Source organism: Vespa mandarinia, chromosome 6 (genome assembly GCF_050613455.1).
Source record: "Vespa mandarinia isolate Hongniang chromosome 6, ASM5061345v1, whole genome shotgun sequence".
NCBI classification, from domain to species: domain Eukaryota; kingdom Metazoa; phylum Arthropoda; class Insecta; order Hymenoptera; family Vespidae; genus Vespa; species Vespa mandarinia.
Genome location: NC_140815.1, coordinates 3,047,501 through 3,057,500, shown reverse-complemented (window position 1 = coordinate 3,057,500; position 10,000 = coordinate 3,047,501). Strand labels below are relative to the sequence as shown.

General features: G+C 33.7%; 1 long non-coding RNA gene across 1 annotated transcript; it reads left to right on the top strand.

Moving 5' to 3' along the window:
- The first annotated feature begins 4,877 nt into the window (after window positions 1-4,877).
- On the top strand, window positions 4,878-8,442 carry LOC146872932 (uncharacterized). The gene is made up of 6 exons (XR_014982284.1): window positions 4,878-4,949; window positions 5,485-5,761; window positions 6,581-6,715; window positions 6,940-7,170; window positions 7,694-7,850; window positions 8,273-8,442. It is a non-coding gene; the product is annotated as an uncharacterized LOC146872932 (long non-coding RNA).
- The last annotated feature ends 1,558 nt before the right edge of the window (window positions 8,443-10,000 follow it).

The following is a 10,000-nucleotide window of genomic DNA, read 5'->3' as shown; positions in this document are numbered from 1 at the left end:
CCTTTTCTTATTTGTCTTTTCGTTTTCTTTTTTTTTTGCATTACTTCAACATCTATAATTTCTTTAGATTCTTTGCATTTTTACTTAACATACAAATTTCTCTCTTATCGGTTTTTATTCCTATCACGTGTATCGGACTTACATTATATATCTATTTCTAGTACTCGTATTCATCCGAAGACCTAATGGAATATCTCTCTTATGTAGCTATCTTTGAATAGTACAGTAAATTAAGTTATAGTTTCTATTTCATTTCAGGTCAAACGAATTTTCTTTCCTTATGTAAAAGACTTCGTTATTTCTTATGGTAGTTACATACAATTTTGTCAAGTTTCGAGATAGCATCGTTGGAATTTTCTCCCACATTTAAAACCCTCTAGATCCAAAAGATTGCATCCGACTATACTTGTGAAGAAATTTCGATGACAGATAACGTCAATGCGGGTAACGTTGAAGGTTAACAATAAGATAAATCATTCTTAGTATTAAGATCATCATCTGCTATTTATTTTAACAATTTCTCTTTTTTTTCTTTTTATTTTATTTTATTTATTTTTTTTTATTTATTTTAATATTTTTTCTTTTCTTTTCTTCTTTTTTTTTCACAAACTTAGCATGTTTCTATCTTTTGTTCTTTTTATTTTTTGTTAAGTTCGATCTACTTTTAAGAGATTACTTTTTAGCAGATTCACCCCGAACAGTTTTAATCAGAGTATAAAAGTTCATCGTAAAGATGGATTATGCGAGTCAATATATATATATATATATATATATATATATATATATATATATGTATATAGATCGACTTTTCAAATACAAGTACGCCGACGTTCTTTGGATCTACTTCGCTTTTGTCGGACCGAGTATTGCGCCTCTCCATTTTGTCATCCCCTAGCGGAGTTTCAATGTTGTAACCATGGAGACGTCGCGTTTCCGCAAGGGGAACGTATAAGGGGTGTCGAGCGTACGTAGGCAAGTATGGTGTGTCTGCCATTGTTAAAATTCGTCCGTGTCCAATATCGATAATGAAAATACGATATTGAATGAAAGTACGATGAAATTGCGATCGTTTAATGGTATCATTTGATAATGTTTGAACAAAAAGAAAAAAAAAGAAAAAAAAAGAGGAAAAAAGAAAAAAAAACGAAAAAAAAATAAAGAAAAAGAAATGTCGATTGAAAAAGAAGAAGTTAACTAGAATTCAATGAATATTTCCACATTTTTTTTTTTTTTTTTAAGGAATTCATTAAACGAAAAAAAGAAATATAAATTTGCTTTACGATCGATCACGATGTGTGTAATTGAATCGCGTAAAATATTTTCACTAAGCTATCTAATTTGGTATACTGTATCTTATTCCCAATTGACAGCTGGATGATTGATGAGAAAATTTGCTCTCGGGCCCGTCAACCTTTCAACGCTTCACGGCGTGTCCTCGGCGTTAAATGGCCAATGAGTTTCATAGGAGCCATTAAGAAAGGGGTCCTTGATTCGTAATGAGACTCTCAAGGAGAATCTTATGATTATCACCCATTAGGATAATAGGGTAAGACTCTAGCGCGACTGTATCTATTAAAGGTTTCATTGAAAACATGCTTTATCTTCTTTATTCTTTTCAAATATTCATTGCAAATATAATTACATTGCTGATTTTTATGCTTTTATACTTATCTTCTTATATGGTATATTAATAGTGTTAATATCTTTTGAAAATGTCACTGAGAATTATTCAGTTTTCTTTATCTCAGACGAATGAACTTGTAAAAGAGAAAGTGAGTGAGAGAGAGAGAGGGGGATGGAAGAGAGAGAGAGAGAGAGAGAGAGAGAGAGAGAGAGAGAGAGAGAGAAAGAGAGAAAAATAATTTTGATCCTTCAGGAACGAAGGGAACGTTTGTTAGTTCTGGGCCATGTCACGAATGCAATTAGTGACTGATTCGCCAAGCACTGGGAAGTCCTTCACAGTAATAGCGAAGGGCTCTTCAACTGTTCAAGTACTCTTCCGGTAGCGACTGCATTTTGATTTGCGCCCCAACGTACTGCCTTAAAGTGCAACTTCGCTTTACTGCAAACCAATGGAGAAATGGGCATACCTTTATAACGGTCTTTACTCTTTTATTCTTGTGAATTTGCTATACTTTTAATTGCTATACAAAGTGAATATCCTCATTGTGTTTAATTACGTTAATTTACTCATTTATAATATAGATTATATACGGACATTTTTGATATAACAGAAAATAAATATTGTGAAATGTTATTTATTTTAGATGTTACATACTCTTTTGCGGTTGATTTAGATCCGACGGAACATGTATCTTTGGTTTGAATAGACAATATACGATTAGAATTAAAAATTAGACTTTTTTTTGCATAAATTATTGATTAAACAATATATAGACTACTTTGTAAAAGTAATTGGCTCATACATTTTTCGTTTCATTATCTTCTAAAATGGTCTAACGTTTTTATAAATAACATTTTTGTCTTAGCTATTTACAGTTTAAGTTCTTTTTTGACCTTTTTTGACCAGAGAAAAACTTGGCATTCGATGACGAAAGCTTCAACGGGGGAGAATGTTTACAGGCACGGGAAAATCGTTTCTGATGCTTTAGAACGCCTCGTTGTAACCAGATTCCCATTAAAGCAACACCTTTTGTAGCATGGAACGGCATTGTGGTAACATTATTGTCCGCGACAAGGACGCATTATAATTCATTGTGTTGTTCTCGTAGCGTAAACCATTCAAGGATGCCTAATGCGACACCTGGTAGGTGTAATGTTGCCGCCATATTCTATTATAAGGATAATTTGATACATATCGTGAACGAAATCCCATAGAAGTTTTGTTGAGACCCTGTGACCCTCTGAATGAAATTGTTGCTGTATGTAAGCATATTAAACGTTTACTGGTATATTTTAGATTAAAATATATTATTATTTGACAAGATATATTGTTGATTTATTGTAAAAGATTGTTGGTGATTTTAAATAGATGAAATAAGTTGATTTCAATGGCGATTTTTAAACTCGACGATTTTGGCAAATAGCAGTCTACTATTGTCGAGAAGTGATCGTATTTATCGTTACGTTACAGGAAAACCTAGTTGCTACCTACAGCAGAGTCGTGGCTACTAGGATTTTGGTCACGTAGAAACCTGGTAACGAAGTTAAGCTGGAAGCTCCTTCCAGGGATGGACCTTCGTATAACGTGTCTCGATTCCAAGAGCCCCATGTACAGAGAGCCCATAGAACCAAACTCAATATGGTGGAGTCAATTGGAACGCCCGTACTTTAAGGGCATCTCTCTTTCTCCACTCTTCTTCGACCATATTCGCTTCGTCGACCTCCCCTTTCCCTACCTCCCTCTTTTCTTTCTTTCACCCTCTCGTTCACATAATGGAGACACAATCGACTTTGAAACACAATCGATAGTTACCAAGTCCATCGAGCAAAAATGTTACTACGGCTTAAGTTTTTTGAATGACACATATATGATCGCTGTAATGGTTGTAAAGCAACACCCCTATATGCCATTAGTATATATGTATTAACGCGAGGAATAATATGGAGATAGAAACCATTTTATTTTCATCCAGAGAATATCATGCTTTCTTTATATTTTTATTAAAAGAAAATAATTTTTATTACACATATGTATATACATAATTGTCTTAATATTTGATCGGTTTAATGTTAATTTGGGTAAAAGTTTTTTTTGCAAATAGGTTTTTCAACGATGATATTTAATTTACATATATGTGTTCCAAAGGGTTCTGTAGGAAGAAAATTCGATCATCGGCATTGGATTTTCATCGTCAGTTTCTCGTACCGTATGAGGAGAACGTATTTCTCGGAAACGAACGGTGGAGTTTAAAACGTCGATCGTCACATCACATTGCCATGGCGACGGACGTCGACGTTGTACACCCTGGCGCTCATTTGTTTGTCATTTCCTCGCGGCGACTCGCGGAAACAAAGGACGAGAGGCACGAAGGCACGAAACAAAAAGCAATCCGCTCGGCGGCGAACGAGCAAACGGTTGGGGGTGTGATGGTGGCTTGATGGGGATGCCGTTGTTGTTACCCGTCTGCTGAGGATAGAACAAGGGTCGGAGTAAGGGGATGGAAAGCGAAATGCCGTGAATTACCTGTTCGGAAGAGAGCATTTCGTCGTCATTTTTATTTCGTTTCCCGTTGAAAACTCAACGTTCAACGGAAATCGCCGTACGACTGGCTCTCCGCTTCAAATTCGTCATACCACTTCTTTTATTTGAACTATTTTCTTTCTTTCTTCTTTTTTTTTTTTTTTTAATGTTACGAATCTCGATCATATGGGAAACTGTACCAGTTATATATATATATATATATATATATATATATATATATATATATATATGTAAGAATAGAATTTGTTTTATTTATTTCTTGTTTTTTTTTTAATAATTAATTGTAAAAAAGTTTACTACTCCAAGTATTTATCATATATTTTTTCTTTCTTCATTTCATTCTTTCTTTCTTTCTTTCTTTCTTTCTTTCTTTCTTTCTTCGTTTCTTTCTTATGATTGAATACACATTCCAGGTATTAAATCACACGTGCAAAGTAACGAGATACCTATATCGTGATTCGCTTGAAGATTCTTAACAAGAATGATACTATATCTGTCGCGAAGGTCGAGATATTGTCGACGGAAGGACAGCACGTCAGCGAAGAGAAAGACGTCGAGTGTGTTCGTCGACTCGTTAGTGACGATGACTTTTCACTTTTCAAAGCCGAAGCCAAGGCTTAACCACATATTTCCCTCTCACGGTAGCTGAGTGTCGATTACATATGCCCTGGATATAAATAAAGCAGGCATAGAAACTCGTCTACGCTACAATTTCTTCTGTCAGACGAAATTTATTCCGCGTGCTCTTTGTAAATTGACAGTCATTGCTGTTTTTTAACAAAAGGTGATTATAAATATCCAAAGCGTTCGAATACCTGAACGATTTTATTTCTATACTATATATATATATATATATATATATATATATATATATATATACGTATATATAATTTTTTTATTTTTCGACTCGTACCAAAGCGATCAAAGATTATATTTATTTAATATCTTTTTCATATTTGAAATTTATTCATTTAATTCTTTATAACATAATGTTACTCTTAACTTCTCACACACACTTACACATTTGAGTTCGATTTTACTTTATTGCCACAAACTTTGATAATTACTTACTATAATTCGTTACTACCGAATATTCCGAAGTTTCTCATGGTTCTTTTTTAAATTTAGGTATAAGTAATACATAGGTAATATATTACTATTATTTATAGTAATTACTTGCTAATAATAGTATAAGTAGTAGCATTATAATTTTTTTTTCTATAGATACAAACAAAAATTAAATTATAGAGAATTAAGTAAAATATCGTTTTTGTAGGTATTGCATTAAAATAATAATTATCATTCTTTTATATTTACAGCTTATTACGAATTCGTAAGAAAGTCAAGGAACGTCCTTGATTATTTCAGTATTAGTCGTCGTTGAAATGTGGCATCAAGTAATTAACACTTGCATTATTCACGGTAGGAGGAGACGTTAGAACCCCTATAATACTCTTCCTCTCGTTCCGGATAACCAAGCGAGAGACCCATTGACTTCGTTCATTGATTTTACGTCAATCTGCAAAGAGCACCCTTGCGGGCTCTCCGTGATGCGTTTACCATAAGCGATAAGGGCTGTACGGAGTTAGGTGTGAGGTAAGGGCTCGCTCGACACACCCTATGAAAGGGAAATAGAATAGAAATGACCCCCCATGGGAGTCGTATTAGGGACACATGGCTAGACGACAAAGCTTCGACAACCCTCTAGAATCTTAGGCATGTATACGATTACATAACGTTACGTGCTTGCCGCCCCTAGAACGTTGGGGTTGGTACGAGGGTTGGAATATACACGCGCACCACCCCTTAAGGGGGTCCAAACCTCCATTTTGTCCATGAACCATGATCGTTGGATCGACATTTTTTGTTCGAATGAATAACTATTTCTTTGGCAATATCCCGATTATTTTTATGGTATTTTTTTTTTTCTATAACATTTTTATTTTATTACAATTATCAATTATTATATCGTAAATTTTTTATTATGTTTATAACTGGTATATGCGGGTGTATACTTAAATTGCATATAATTTAGAGATAAAAAGCTTTATACAAATTATTTGCAAAAATTGATCTACTTTAAGCTAATTTTTGTATTTTTTCATTTATTCAATTATATCAAATGATCTTTATATATTCTATTTAGAGAGGGCTAAATAATATCTATATAGACGTCAATGGCAGGTTGTGTAAAATCTGTAGATTTGCTGATTCCTATCGAAATCCTCGGGACACCTGTTGTTTCACCTGACGAGGAAAGATAGTTTTGGTTTCGCGTTATCGCGGTCAGTTGAGTGAGTTTTCGTGTAAACTCGACGTATTGGCTCGAAAAGGTTTGAGTAACGTAACTCGGATGAGACAGAGGTTAATTTGGTACGAGTTGTAATCCCTCTCATCCGTCGGATGAAATTCCAGGACCCTCCGGGATGGACGAATGACAAAAGGCTTTGGATTATTGCCTCGCTTTATTCAGGATTATATCGAGTGCGAAGAAAAAGGAAAAAAAAAAAATAGAAGAAATTAATCGACACTTTTTGCTTTCATCATTAGGTAATAACTTTTAATGAAGTGGCTTTCTTACTTTTATCCGTCTTGAATATTTTAATTTCTATGCTCTATCAAAGCATAACATGAAAAAAATTCTTTATTCTTTCAATAGATAAATGCTCGCCATTGTAGAATTGATATGTTAAATTAATCACGCAAATATAATATATGTATCAAGATAACTGGAAGAAGGAACTTTACAAATGAACATTTATTTTCTGTGGTAGTTTAATCAACGTGGGGGTAGACGCTATCTCGTGGTTCTCCATTTGCTTCGATCGGAATGCGAAGACGTGCATGGGATTGTGATGTTACCATTATTCGCCTCGATAACGTTTACGATACGCATATAGCCTAGCATATATCGTATAGGTTGGGAGGGGTCGGACCAGAGCGTGCCGGCAGCTCGTCGTTAATATAATGGCGAAAATGGCAAAACGGGTCGACATCACGTAGAGGTAATTCAGCACGCGTACGCTCGTCTATCAAATTGATTTCCACACCTAGTGTCCTTACAAGGGCGTTTATTTCGTCACGTTCACCGAACGATAGATTGTGTGTCATCGTTTATGGCGAAATACGATTGACGAAATGTTGTTTTTTTTTTTTTTTTTTTTTTTTTCTTTCAGCTCTTTACTTTTATACACCTACATATGCATAAAACATACATATATACATACATACATATATGTATGTACACATAAATATGTGTGAAATTTATAAAGGATCGAATTTGTATATGTTAAAAAGATAAATAACTAAATTTATGTATTGATACATTCGTGAAAATTTCGATCTGATGGAAATAGTGAAAACAGTAATGACGAAAATTCAGGCAGGACGTGAGCTAACACTTTTGAAATATTTGAAAATGAAGCTGAAAACGATGAACTCATAACCGTCACTCTGTTCCGTCGCCCAAGCCTTTTGGAGTCTCCCTAATTGACCCACGCCAGTAGCCAATAGGATTTGAAATTATAGGTCTCGAGGAAAAAAGACGATTATCAGTCAAATAGAGAGAATACAAACAAACATTAACGACCAGAACTTTGACGTTAATCGAGATGGAAAAGGAAAGCAGTTAAAAGGAATTCTTCTAGCCAGACTGAACTCGTCACGCATTTGATTAAAATTATAGGTAAGTAAGTATGTTGTTGTTAAAAATAAAAAATTAATAAATATATATTATATATCTATATATCATTTTTTTGTAAGTTCTTCAATTTTATATTTGTAATTATTACATACAATTAATTATACTTTATCAGATTGATTACTATAGTAACGTGAGGAATATTATATCAGCAATTGTTTCACATACACACACACACACACATACATACACACAATATCTTCCTATATTTCATTTCTCTCATATATATATTTACATTAAAATATTCATACAATCATATTACATAATATACATTTATTCAGTTATAGTATCTATATATATATATTATACTAAGCGCTCTAATATCTAGACAGGAAAGTAAGATTTTTAAAATGGAATGCATTCCACGACATCAGCTTTATCGTACGTGCTGTCTTGGTCGTTTACAGGGAAATGACGTGGATGGAAATGAATAATGTATGGAAGAGCATATGTAAGCGTAGATAAGAATCTTATCAAAAGAATCGATCAAAGACGTTCTGTGAGGTCACGCTCGAGTGGTGCCGTCTAATTTATTGAGTGCAACGAAACGGTGATATGACGAAGGCTACCGTTAAGATTGGACAATAATAATGATAACAGAATATATATATATATATATATATATATATATATATATATAATTATAATAAGAAAAAAGACAATAATAATAATGAAATAATATTAAAAATGATAATTAAAAACGATGATGATAATGATAATAAAAAAAATAACAATAATGATAATAATAATAATAATAATAATAATCATAATAATAATAATAATAATAATAATAATAATAGAAAAGGAGAGAAGAAGAAGAGAGAAAGAGCGAGAGGACGCTTCTAGCGATTTGAATCCGGCGTGTGGCATTTCAAAGGCCTAGTTAGCATTCGGTGTCACGTAGAGCCCACGGTTTAATACATCAAAAACGCCGGATTCTGTCGCCACCGCTCTCCGTCGTTCCTCCCGACTGTTCCAACACCCCCTAGAGGGTTCACCGGTATTCATTTGTTCAGCCTTGCAACCCTCTCGAGAACTGTGCGTGTCTTTTGTTTTGACCGACGCGAGTTCTGATTGGACCGTTCGTCGAGTTCCGCCGGCCATGGCAGCCTTTTCCTGGGCTAGGGATATCGGGCCAATAGCCTCCTCGAGGGCGTTCCTGGGCGGAGATTCAAATACGTCCTGCATCTGTCGCGGTGCTGTTGTCGTTGTTATTATTATTATTATTATTATTATTATTATTATTATTATTATTATTATCATCATCTGTAGCGGCTGAATGTGCACGTATATCTGAATATCCGTCTAACACTCGCAATGTTGGTAAGAGCAGCTTTTCCGACCGGTTTCAAGCTTCTTACACGAGATGGCGTTGATAGTACGATTTTTTAATCAATTACAGACATACGATATATATATATTATATATACAGTATATATATATATATGTATATATATAATTATCACTTTGATGAACGATCACTTTAATATATATATATATATATATATTCTTCATAATCATATTACAATAATTTTCTCTTCTTAATATTTTCATTATCAATTTCTTAATCAATGTTTATAATAGACGTTCGACCTTATTCGATCTTAATTAAGATCCAATATAACTTTCGATTATCGATCGATACTTCGATCATAATATTACTACGTTCATAACCTGAGCTCTTTGACGTAGGAACAATTTTGTAAATGAAAGTCGTGAAAATAGTGTTGACCTTTGTGAATTATCGAGAATGTATTTAAGTTAATTCGAATAGGAATAACGTGTGTCAGGACTTTTAGAATTGACATTATTTCACGATTTAATATTTCAATGATTCCCTTGTTCGTTAGTAATTTTCTGTTAGTTTAAATGTCGCAAAAGAAATCAGGTTAAGTATCCATGTACATACGTAATTTGGGGATACGTTTTGCCTTTATTAGTGCTCATTTGAATGTAACTTGTTAATTTATTGCAAGGAAGTTTGAAATGGAATGAAACAGTCGGGGAGATCTTTTTCAAAGAGTGAAAAGAGGGGAAAAAGAGAGAGAAAGCTTCATACGTACCTGCCATCAGTTACTGTAAGTACGTAGATGCTGTTATTTGAATTTTTACACACACACACACACATACATATA